Source organism: Oncorhynchus keta, chromosome 8 (assembly GCF_023373465.1).
Source record: "Oncorhynchus keta strain PuntledgeMale-10-30-2019 chromosome 8, Oket_V2, whole genome shotgun sequence".
Classification (NCBI taxonomy): domain Eukaryota; kingdom Metazoa; phylum Chordata; class Actinopteri; order Salmoniformes; family Salmonidae; genus Oncorhynchus; species Oncorhynchus keta.
This window is the reverse complement of record NC_068428.1, coordinates 41,139,763-41,151,942: the sequence shown is the minus strand read 5'-3', so window position 1 is coordinate 41,151,942 and position 12,180 is coordinate 41,139,763. Positions and strand designations below refer to the sequence as shown.

At 46.1% G+C, this 12,180-nt stretch overlaps 1 pseudogene; it reads left to right on the top strand.

Moving 5' to 3' along the window:
* The window catches only part of LOC127931448 (G-protein coupled receptor 176-like), a 30,539-nt pseudogene extending 26,756 nt beyond the window's left edge, over nt 1-3,783 (top strand).
* The last annotated feature ends 8,397 nt before the right edge of the window (nt 3,784-12,180 follow it).

Genomic DNA, 12,180 nt, shown 5'->3' with positions numbered 1-12,180 from the left:
TACATCTAATGGTAGCTACTACTGTCCTGTCTACATCTAATGGTAGATATTACTGTCCTGTCTACATCTAATGGTAGATACTACTGTCCTGTCTACATCTAATGGTAGATACTACTGTCCTGTCTACATCTAATGGTAGATACTACTGTCCTGTCTACATCTAATGGTAGATACTACTGTCCTGTCTACATCTAATGGTAGATACTACTGTCCTGTCTACATCTAATGGTAGATACTACTGTCCTGTCTACATCTAATGGTAGATACTACTGTCCTGTCTACATCTAATGGTAGATACTACTGTCCTGTCTACATCTAATGGTAGATACTACTGTCCTGTCTACATCTAATGGTAGATACTACTGTCCTGTCTACATCTAATGGTAGATATTACTGTCCTGTCTACATCTAATGGTAGATACTACTGTCCTGTCTACATCTAATGGTAGATACTACTGTCCTGTCTACATCTAATGGTAGATACTACTGTCCTGTCTACATCTAATGGTAGATACTACTGTCCTGTCTACATCTAATGGTAGATACTACTGTCCTGTCTACATCTCTGTCTACGTCCTCTACCCTCAGGACAGTGTATAATGTTGTCTCCTCTTCTTCTTCTCTCTAGGTACTACTCTGTCCTCTACCCTCAGGACAGTGTATAATGTTGTCTCCTCTTCTTCTTCTCTCTAGGTACTACTCTGTCCTCTACCCTCAGGACAGTGTATAATGTTGTCTCCTCTTCTTCTTCTCTCTAGGTACTACTCTGTCCTCTACCCTCAGGACAGTGTATAATGTTGTCTCCTCTTCTTCTTCTCTCTAGGTACTACTCTGTCCTCTACCCTCAGGACAGTGTATAATGTTGTCTCCTCTTCTTCTTCTCTCTAGGTACTACTCTGTCCTCTACCCTCAGGACAGTGTATAATGTTGTCTCCTCTTCTTCTTCTCTCTAGGTACTACTCTGTCCTCTACCCTCAGGACAGTGTATAATGTTGTCTCCTCTTCTTCTTCTCTCTAGGTACTACTCTGTCCTCTACCCTCAGGACAGTGTATAATGTTGTCTCCTCTTCTTCTTCTCTCTAGGTACTACTCTGTCCTCTACCCTCAGGACAGTGTATAATGTTGTCTCCTCTTCTTCTTCTCTCTAGGTACTACTCTGTCCTCTACCCTCAGGACAGTGTATAATGTTGTCTCCTCTTCTTCTTCTCTCTAGGTACTACTCTGTCCTCTACCCTCAGGACAGTGTATAATGTTGTCTCCTCTTCTTCTTCTCTCTAGGTACTACTCTGTCCTCTACCCTCAGGACAGTGTATAATGTTGTCTCCTCTTCTTCTTCTCTCTAGGTACTACTCTGTCCTCTACCCTCAGGACAGTGTATAATGTTGTCTCCTCTTCTTCTTCTCTCTAGGTACTACTCTGTCCTCTACCCTCAGGACAGTGTATAATGTTGTCTCCTCTTCTTCTTCTCTCTAGGTACTACTCTGTCCTCTACCCTCAGGACAGTGTATAATGTTGTCTCCTCTTCTTCTTCTCTCTAGGTACTACTCTGTCCTCTACCCTCAGGACAGTGTATAATGTTGTCTCCTCTTCTTCTTCTCTCTAGGTACTACTCTGTCCTCTACCCTCAGGACAGTGTATAATGTTGTCTCCTCTTCTTCTTCTCTCTAGGTACTACTCTGTCCTCTACCCTCAGGACAGTGTATAATGTTGTCTCCTCTTCTTCTTCTCTCTAGGTACTACTCTGTCCTCTACCCTCTGGAGAGGAAGATCTCAGACGCCAGATCACGTGACCTGGTTATCTACATCTGGATCCACGCCACCATCGCCAGCGTGCCTGTGTTCGCCGTCACCAACGTTACCGACGTGAAACGCTACCTTGTCATGTTCCGACGCCCGCGCTCCTTGGGTCACATGGTCTACGTGGTGATCTACAACGTAACCACGGTGGTTACATTTACATTGTGATCATTTATCAGTCGGTTTTTATCCAGTCAGTGAATTTCAATCATTGCACGTAAAAAAAAAAACACTTCTTTACATTTAAAAAAGAAGCTTTTCAGCTCGCCAGTGTTTAGTAACTAAATAGAAGTATGAGTGCTACCCGCTTAGAAAAGAAATATGTTATCGCGAACATTTAACGATTCTTTGGCTGTTCCCATATGAGAACTGTTTGAAAAACTATTTTTTTTTGTTCCAGAACCCTCTATGGTTCTACATGGAACCCAAAAGGCTTCTACCTGGAACCAAAAATGGTTATCCTATGGGGACAACCGAATAACCCTTTTTTAGAACCAATTTTTTTTCTAAGAGTGTTGGTGCAGGAAAGACAACAGTACAACAGTTGTTGTGTTTTTAATTACATTTTATTTTTAGGTGATCCTCCCACTGGCGGTTGTCTTCCTGTTCATGGTTCTGATTCGCCGAGCCCTTAGCGCCAGCCAGAAGAAGAAGGTGATTATTGCAGCGTTGAGAACCCCTCAGAACTCCATCTCTATTCCGTACGTGTCGCAGCGAGGCTGAGCTACACGCTACATTACTAGCTGTCGTTTTAGCCTTCTCTGCCTGTAGCGCCCCCTATGGGGCGTTGGTGGTATACCGCACTCTTCTCGGGGACGGTGAGGAATTGTCTCCTTCTCTCTACCTCACAGCCATCTGGCTGCCAAAGGTGTCTCTCCTCACCAACCCTCTGCTGTTTCTGACGGTGAACCGCACGGCCAGGCAGTGCCTGTTGGATGTTTTAGCCCGGGTCCACAGACGCTACAGCCGGCGTAACGTAGTCAGCACTGGGGCCCTGGGGATAGGGGGCGAGGGAGGGCTGGAGGGGTCGGCTCAGGCCGGGAGCCAGCTCCTGGAGATGTTTAATATCGGACAGCAGCAGATCTTTAGGCCGACCGATGAAGAGGACGAGGAGGAGGTAGAGAATGAGATACCTTCGTTAGGGTCAGGATGTGGTGGGGGTTGTTTGCAACCGAAAGAGAACCACCTTGGAGGGGGTAGACTAGGGGGACACGAAGGGAAGATGGTTCTACAGAAACAGACCCAACCAATCAGAGAGAGTGTCCTAGTGACTAAAGAACCTCCTCTCATATTGCCCAAAGTCTCCCCTGCCCCTGTCCACGCCTGCTCTTACACCTCCTCATCACAGGTGGCGCCAGCGACCCCCACGGAGCCCGACAACCCCACCCAGTTTGGGTTCGGTCCATTCGAGCTGCCGCCCCAGTGGCTGCCGGAGACCAGGAACAGTAAAAGAGGCTCCTCCCACCGCTAGGGAACACCCCAGAGGAACTGATCCAGACCAAACAGCCACGCCCACGGCCAGAACGACGAATCAGCAGGAACAACAAGGTCAGCAACTTTCCCGTTGTCGACCCTTAAACTACCCTGTCCGTTGACCTTTGAACCTATGATCCCTGATGACAGCTATGGCTGGAGGTCAGCCAGAGGAGTATTCCACTGACGGAGCGTAATGAGAACAGCAATACACCTTTTCCTTTTTCTATCAAGTTTTTGATACATTTTATGTCAATGACTCTGGATACAAAGTCAATGGAGGAATCTGACCAACCACCTGACCAACCACCGGACCAACCACCTGACCAGTCACCTGACCAACCACCTGACCAACCACCGGACCAACCACCGGACCAACCACCTGACCAGTCACCTGACCAACCACCTGACCAACCACCGGACCAACCACCTGACCAGTCACCTGACCAACCACCTGACCAACCACCTGACCAACCACCGGACCAACCACCTGACCAGTCACCTGACCAACCACCTGACCAACCACCTGACCAGTCATCTGACCAACCACCTGACCAACCACCTGACCAACCACCTGACCAACCACCGGACCAACCACCGGACCAACCACCTGACCAGTCATCTGACCAACCACCTGACCAACCACCTGACCAACCACCTGACCAACCACCTGATCAACCACCTGACCAACCACCTAACCAACCACCTGACCAGTCACCTGACCAACCACCTGACCAGTCACCTGACCAACCACCTGACCAGTCACCTGACCAACCACCTGACCAACCACCGGACCAACCACCTGACCAGTCACCTGACCAAACACCTGACCAACCACCGGACCAACCACGGACCAACCACCTGACCAACCACCTGACCAACCACGGACCAATCACCTGACCAATTACCTGACCAACCACCTGACTAACCACCTGACCAACCACCTGACCAATCACCTGACCAATCACCTGACCAACCACCTGACCAACCACCTGACCAATCACCTGACCAATCACCTGACCAATCACCTGACCAATTACCTGACCAACCACCTGACTAACCACCTGACCAACCACCTGACCAATCACCTGACCAATCACCTGACCAACCACCTGACCAATCACCTGACCAATCACCTGACCAACCACCTGACCAATCACCTGACCAATCACCTGACCAACCACCTGACCAATCACCTGACCAGTCACCTGACCAATCACCTGACCAATTACCTGACCAACCACCTGACTAACCACCTGACCAACCACCTGACCAATCACCTGACCAATCACCTGACCAACCACCTGACCAATCACCTGACCAATCACCTGACCAACCACCTGACCAATCACCTGACCAGTCACCTGACCAACCACCTGACCAATCACCTGACCAGTCACCTGACCAACCACCTGACCAACCACCTGACCAATCACCTGACCAATCACCTGACCATCCACCTGACCAACCACCTGACCAACCACCTGACCAATCACCTGACCAGTCTGCTAGCAGAGCAGATAAAACCCTTTCAACTGATTTCTACTGGTACTGCTAACAGGGCAGATAAAACCCTTTCAACTGTTTTGTAATTAGTACAACCAATTTAATCTTGTTGATTTTGATGAGTTTGGCAATGATGTATTGAACATACAGTACATGCATTAGATTCCTGCAATGCCACATGTACATTGTGATTGACATGGAGAATTGAGTCACACCAACACTGGATGAATCTTAGATTCTGGGTGAGACGTTGAAGCTAAATAAGAGTATTTCTCAAGGTGTTTTCCCCCATGAACAAAACATCTTCTAACATGCTTAAACTGTCATCGTCCAAGTCTTAAATAACGAATGAGTTTCTGTATCAAACCTTTGACTTGTCTCCATAGCGATGTTATTTTTCATATTATTTTGAGTTTATTTTCTAGGGTAGAACATGTGTATCGAATAGCATCCCTCTCCAACGCCAATCCTTTGTAGCACAGACAGTGACTGGAACATTCAATGAAAATGAATGTCATGATACAGTGCAATTGTACAGTTTGCAAATATATATAGTATAAAATCACTTTGGATTAACTGAGTTTATATGATCCTCATGTTCTGTTTATATTCTATCATGATACTCTTCTAAAACAGTGTTACTGAACCTCAGATTCCTGGACCGGGCCCGGTCCGTGGGATACTGCTTTATGGTACCCTGAGATGTTCGAGTGCTAGTTTTGATGTAAGCGGCACCCCAGGTACCCTGAGATGTTCGAGTGATAGTTTTGATGTAAGCGGCACCCCAGGTACCCTGAGATGTTCGAGTGCTAGTTTTGATGGAAGCAGCACCCCAGGTACCCTGAGATGTTCGTGTGCTAGTTTTGATGGAAGCAGCACCCCAGGTACCCTGAGATGTTCGAGTGCTAGTTTTGATGGAAGCAGCACCCCAGGTACCCTGAGATGTTCGAGTGCTAGTTTTGATGGAAGCAGCACCCCAGGTACCCTGAGATGTTCGAGTGCTAGTTTTGATGGAAGCGGCACCCCAGGTACCCTGAGATGTTCGAGTGCTAGTTTTGATGGAAGCGGCACCCCAGGTACCCTGAGATGTTCGAGTGCTAGTTTTGATGGAAGCGGCACCCCAGCTACCCTGAGATGTTCGTGTGCTAGTTTTGATGGAAGCAGCACCCCGGTACCCTGAGATGTTAGAGTGCTAGTTTTGATGGAAGCAGCACCCCAGGTACCCTGAGATGTTCGAGTGCTAGTTTTGATGGAAGCGGCACCCCAGGTACCCTGAGATGTTCGAGTGCTAGTTTTGATGGAAGCGGCACCCCAGGTACCCTGAGATGTTCGAGTGCTAGTTTTGATGGAAGCGGCACCCCAGGTACCCTGAGATGTTCGAGTGCTAGTTTTGATGGAAGCGGCACCCCAGGTACCCTGAGATGTTCGAGTGCTAGTTTTGATGGAAGCGGCACCCAGGTACCCTGAGATGTTCGAGTGCTAGTTTTGATGGAAGCGGCACCCCAGGTACCCTGAGATGTTCGAGTGCTAGTTTTGATGGAAGACGCACCCCAGGTACCCTGAGATGTTCGAGTGCTAGTTTTGATGAAAGCAGCACCACAGGTACCCTGAGATGTTCGAGTGCTAGTTTTGATGAAGGGGCACCCCAGGTACCCTGAGATGTTCGAGTGCTAGTTTTGATGGAAGCGGCACCCCAGGTACCCTGAGATGTTTGAGTGCTAGTTTTGATGGAAGCGGCAACCCAGGTACCCTGAGATGTTCGAGTGCTAGTTTTGATGGAAGCGGCACCCCAGGAGGATAAAAACATTGTTTGCCAGTCCTAGCCTGATCTCAGATATCTTTCTCGTCAACCAACACCATCTCTCAAAACAATGAGTGACAAGGACTTGTTGGCATTTTTAGCAAAAACAGACTGGAACACAGACCCTGTTAAAAAACAGATTGAGAAACACTCATCTAAAAGGGCCATCGGTAGTAGATGGTCAGTCCAAAATGTCAGCTTATGTCCTATATAGTGCACTGCTTTTTACCAGAGCACTATGGGCCCTGGTTAAAAGTAGTGCACTATAAAGGGAATAGGGTGCCATAGGGCCCTGGTTAAAAGTAGTGCACTATAAAGGGAATAGGGTGCCATTTAGGACACACCCCTGAAGAGAGTCTGAAGTGACTAATTGAGGGAGAAAGGGTTCTGTGTGATTAGTTCTCCTACAAAAAAACCTCAATGGATCAATCCTATTGACTCTACAGAGACGCTGCAGATCAATACCAAGACTGCTCCATTTACGACACACTCTGCATGGTATAATTAAACAGTAAGGCACAAGGTTTTGCGATGCGCGGCCAATATACCACGGCTAAAGGCTGTTCTTATTCACGATGCAACGCGGTGTGCCTGGATACAGCCCTTAGCTGTGTTGTATTGGCCATTATAAACAGGTTACCAATGTACAGTGCCTTGCGAAAGTATTCGGCCCCCTTGAACTTTGCGACCTTTTGCCAGTGTAACGGATGTGAAACGGCTAGCTTAGTTAGCGGTGTGCGCTAAATAGCGTTTCAATCGGTTACGTCACTTGCTCTGAGACCTTGAAGTAGTAATTCCCCTTGCTCTGCAAGGGCCGCGGCTCTTGTGGAGCGATGGGTAACGATACTTCGTGGATGACTGTTGTTGATGTGTGCAGAGGGTCCCTGGTTCGCGCCCGGGTATGGGCGGGGACGGTTTAAAAAAGTATACTGTTACATTGATGCTGTTGACCCGGATTACTGGTTGCTGCGGAAAAAGGAGGAAGGTCAAAGGGGGTGAGTGTAACGGATGTGAAACGGCTAGCTTAGTTAGCGGTGTGCGCTAAATAGCGTTTCAATCGGCTACGTCACTTGCTCTGAGACCTTGAAGTAGTATTTCCCCTTGCTCTGCAAGGGCCGCGGCTTTTGTGGAGCGATGGGTAACGATGCTTCGAGGGTGACTGTTGTCGTTGTGCGCAGAAGGTCCCTGGTTCGCGCCCGGGTATGGGCGAGGGGACGGTTTAAAATTATACTGTTACACCACATTTCAGGCTTCAAACATAAAGATATAAAACTGTATTTTTTTGTGAAGAATCAACAACAAGTGGGACACAATCATGAAGTGGAACGACATTTATTGGATATTTCAAACTTTTTTAACAAATCAAAAACTGAAAAATTGTGCGTGCAAAATTATTCAGCCCCTTTACTTTCAGTGCAGCAAACTCTCTCCAGAAGTTCAGTGAGGATCTCTGAAGGATCCAATGTTGACCTAAATGACTAATGATGATAAATACAATCCACCTGTGTGTAATCAAGTCTCCATATAAATGCACCTGCACTGTGATAGTCTCAGAGGTCCGTTAAAAGCGCAGAGAGCATCATGAAGAACAAGGAACACACCAGGCAGGTCCGAGATACTGTTGTGAAGATGTTTAAAGCCGGATTTGGATACAAAAAGATTTCCCAAGCTTTAAACATCCCAAGGAGCACTGTGCAAGTGATAATATTGAAATGGAAGGAGTATCAGACCACTGCAAATCTACCAAGACCTGGCCGTCCCTCTAAACTTTCAGCTCATACAAGGAGAAGACTGATCAGAGATGCAGCCAAGAGGCTCATGATCACTCTGGATGAACTGCAGAGATCTACAGCTGAGGTGGGAGACTGTCCATAGGACAACAATCAACCTGTCTCCTCCCCTTCATCTTTAACCTGTCTCCTCCCCGTCATCTTTAAACCTGTCTCCTCCCGTCATCTTTAAACCTGTCTCCTCCCCGTCATCTTTAAACCTGTCTCCTCCCCGTCATCTTTAAACCTGTCTCCTCCCCGTCATTTTTAACCTGACTCCTCCCCGTCATTTTTAACCTGACTCCTCCCCGTCATTTTTAACCTGACTCCTCCCCGTCATTTTTAACCTGACTCCTCCCCGTCATTTTTAACCTGACTCCTCCCCGTCATTTTTAACCTGACTCCTCCCCTTCATTTTTAACCTGACTCCTCCCCTTCATTTTTAACCTGACTCCTCCCCTTCATCGTTAACCTGTCTCCTCCCCTTCATCTTTAACCCTGTCTCCTCCCCTTTCATCACCACTGATTGAAGTGGATTTAACAGGTGACATCAATAAGGGATCATAGCTTTCACCTGGATTCACCTGGTCAGTCACTAGCTAGGTTTCCATCCAATTGGTGACATATTTTCATGTGAATACTCATAAATAAAACATGTGAATACTCATAAATAAAACATGTGAATACTCATAAATAAAACATGTGAATACTCAAAAATAAAACATGGAATTGTGGTTTACGTCATGAAAATCAAATCAAATTTATTTATATAGCCATTCGTACATCAGCTGATATCTCAAAGTGCTGTACAGAAACCCATCCTAAAACCCCAAACAGCAAGCAATGCAGGTGTAGAAGCACGGTGGCTAGGAAAAACTCCCTAGAAAGGCCAAAACCTAGGAAGAAACCTAGAGAGGAACCAGGCTATGAGGGGTGGCCAGTCCTCTTCTGGCTGTGCCGGGTGGAGATTATAACAGAACATGGCCAAGATGTTCAAATGTTCATAGATGACCAGCATGGTCCAACAATAATAAGGCAGAACAGTTGAAACTGGAGCAGCAGCACGGCCAGGTGGACTGGGGACAGCTGAGCAGGTGTTGCTAATGTTTTCTACACTCAGTGTATATGTTGTCATTAGTTTTGTTATATACTGTATGACGTTCCTCACATAACATCTGTGGATGGAATTGTGGTTTACGACATGAAAAGAGCAAGTGTTGCTAATGTTTTCTACACTTGGTGTATACACTGTCAAGTATGTCAAAATAAGAAAATGATAGTCATGTTTTGGCTGTAATGTTTTCGTTACAGCACCAAGTACTCTACGTCAACAATGAAAACCACCCATTGTATCCAGAGGTGTAAAGTATTTAAGTAAAAACACTTTAAAGTACTAATTAAGTCTTTTTTTGGGGGGGGTTGTACTATTTATATTTGTTGACTACTTTTACTTCACTACATTCCTAAAGAAAATACATGTACTTTTTACTCTCTACATTTTCCCTGACAGCCAAGAGAATTTGTTACATTAAACTAAGTTTGTGAATGATGTATGAGTTTTGGTATGTGCCCCTGGTTATCCATAAATAAAAAGAAAATTGTGCCGTCTGGTTTGCTTAATATAAGGAATGTGAAATTATTTATACTTTTACGTTTACTTTGGATACTTAAAAGTATATTTGAGCAATTACACTGACTGTTGATACAGAAAGTATATTTACAAACAAATACTTTCAGACTTACTTCAGTAGTATTTTACTGCGTGACTCACTTTTCCTCGAGCCATTTTCTGTTAAGGCAGCTTTGGTTTTAGTCAAGTGGAGAGGCAATGTGGGCTTTGAATAACAGGCCTGATACGATATGTTGCACCTCAATGGGATTTCAGCTTTTAAAAAATTATTTACTCATAAAAAAAATGTGACTCATATTTAACGTAAAATTTTCGTTTTTTTTTTTTGGGGGGGTGTTTCTGTGTGCTAAATAACCTCGGTATAAGTTTCAAAAGCAGCGGTATTTAGTCTAGACCGAGTGTGCGACTAATCTGAAGCTCACTGCATACGTAAGAAGTCTTTAATGTACATTCCTAGGAATTGACCTCTTCAGACTTTTACTTAAGACGTGTGTTTTAACCCTAGTATACTCGTTTCTAGAGTTATTAATTTAACAGCAACGTAATGTTTTGAAGTAAAGACGGATCAATATTTCTTCATTTGGTTCACCGTTAGTATGTGTGACATGGAGAAATACGACTGCAACTGTAATAGTGGAACTGGGACCAAGTTTCTACACCTGCCAGAAAACAGAAGAAAAAACAGGTGTAGCTAATCCTCTTTGGAGTCACGGAGGAAGACTTAGACTGAGAAGAAGAAGCACATGACCAGCTCTGAAAACAGAGAACCAAGAGAACAAAGTACCTGTTTGTTATAAAGAGTTTGCCGGATTTTATTTTCTACTCAGCCGTTGTCGTCAATGTGGTTATCCTTTGTGTCATCATAGACGTCGTTGGCACTCGCAGCACCACAGGTCGTGGGTTCGATTCCCAATGGGATCACCCATATGTAAACATCTAAGCATGCATGACTTTAAATCGCTTCGGATTAAATCATTTGCTTAATTGCATCTATTATATTATCATTGTCATCACCATCATCATCATCACCAACACCCTCCTCCTCCTCCTCATCCTCTTCACCACCATCATCCTCCTCCTCCTCATCATCATCCTTCTTCCCCTTCTTTCCTTCCTCCAGCTGCACATAACAGAAATGAATGTCTTTCCCACGCCTTGAATAATTCTGCTGTTAAATTGATTGAACGTTATTTGATCATACAGCCATATTGCTTGGTGTATTGGGTGGGGGGGGGAAGTGGACTACATGTTATATGATCACATTTCTTCAGCAATTGCTTGGTTTATTGTGGCCTACTGCTCATGTGTCTGCACTGCATACTTGTTGATGAAGAAGGGATTTGGTGTGGTGGCCAAATCCACAACCCCTCCCGGCGGAGAAGGATTTCCAGTTATTAAACTGAGCTGAGAAACTGTCCTGAGAAAACACTGCTGCAGTCTGCTGAAGTCACCACATCCCTAAAGCGGCCTGTTTCCTCATGGCCCTTAAGCAGCCTGTTTCCTCACAGCCCTGAAGCAGCCTGCTTCCTCATGACCCTAAAGCGGCCTGCTTCCTCATGGCCCTTAAGCAGCCTGCTTCCTCATGGCCCTTAAGCAGCCTGCTTCCTCATGGCCCTTAAGCAGCCTGCTTCTTCACAGCCCTAAAGCAGCCTGCTTCCTCATGGCCCTTAAGCAGCCTGCTTCCTCACGGCCCTAAAGTGGCCTGTTTCCTCACAGCCCTAAAGCAGCCTGTTTCCTCATGGCCCTTAAGCAGCCTGTTTCCTCATGGCCCTAAAGTGGTCCTTCTGTAGCTCAGTTGGTAGAGCATGGCGCTTGTAACGCCAGGGTGGTGGGTTCGATTCCCGGGACAACCCATACGTAGAATGTATGCACACATGACTGTAAGTCGCTTTGGATAAAAGCGTCTGCTAAATGGCATATATTATTATTATTATTAAGTGGCCTGTTTCCTCATGGCCCTAAAGCGGCCTGTTTCCTCATGGCCCTTAAGTAGCCTGTTTCCTCATGGCCCTAAAGTGGCCTGTTTCCTCACAGCCCTAAAGCAGCCTGTTTCCTCACAGCCCTAAAGCGGCCTGTTTCCTCATGGCCCTAAAGCGGCCTGTTTCCTCACAGCCCTAAAGCGGCCTGTTTCCCTCACAGCCCTAAAGCGGCCTGTTTCCTCACAGCCCTAAAGCGGCCTGTTTCCCTCACAGCCCTAAAGCGGC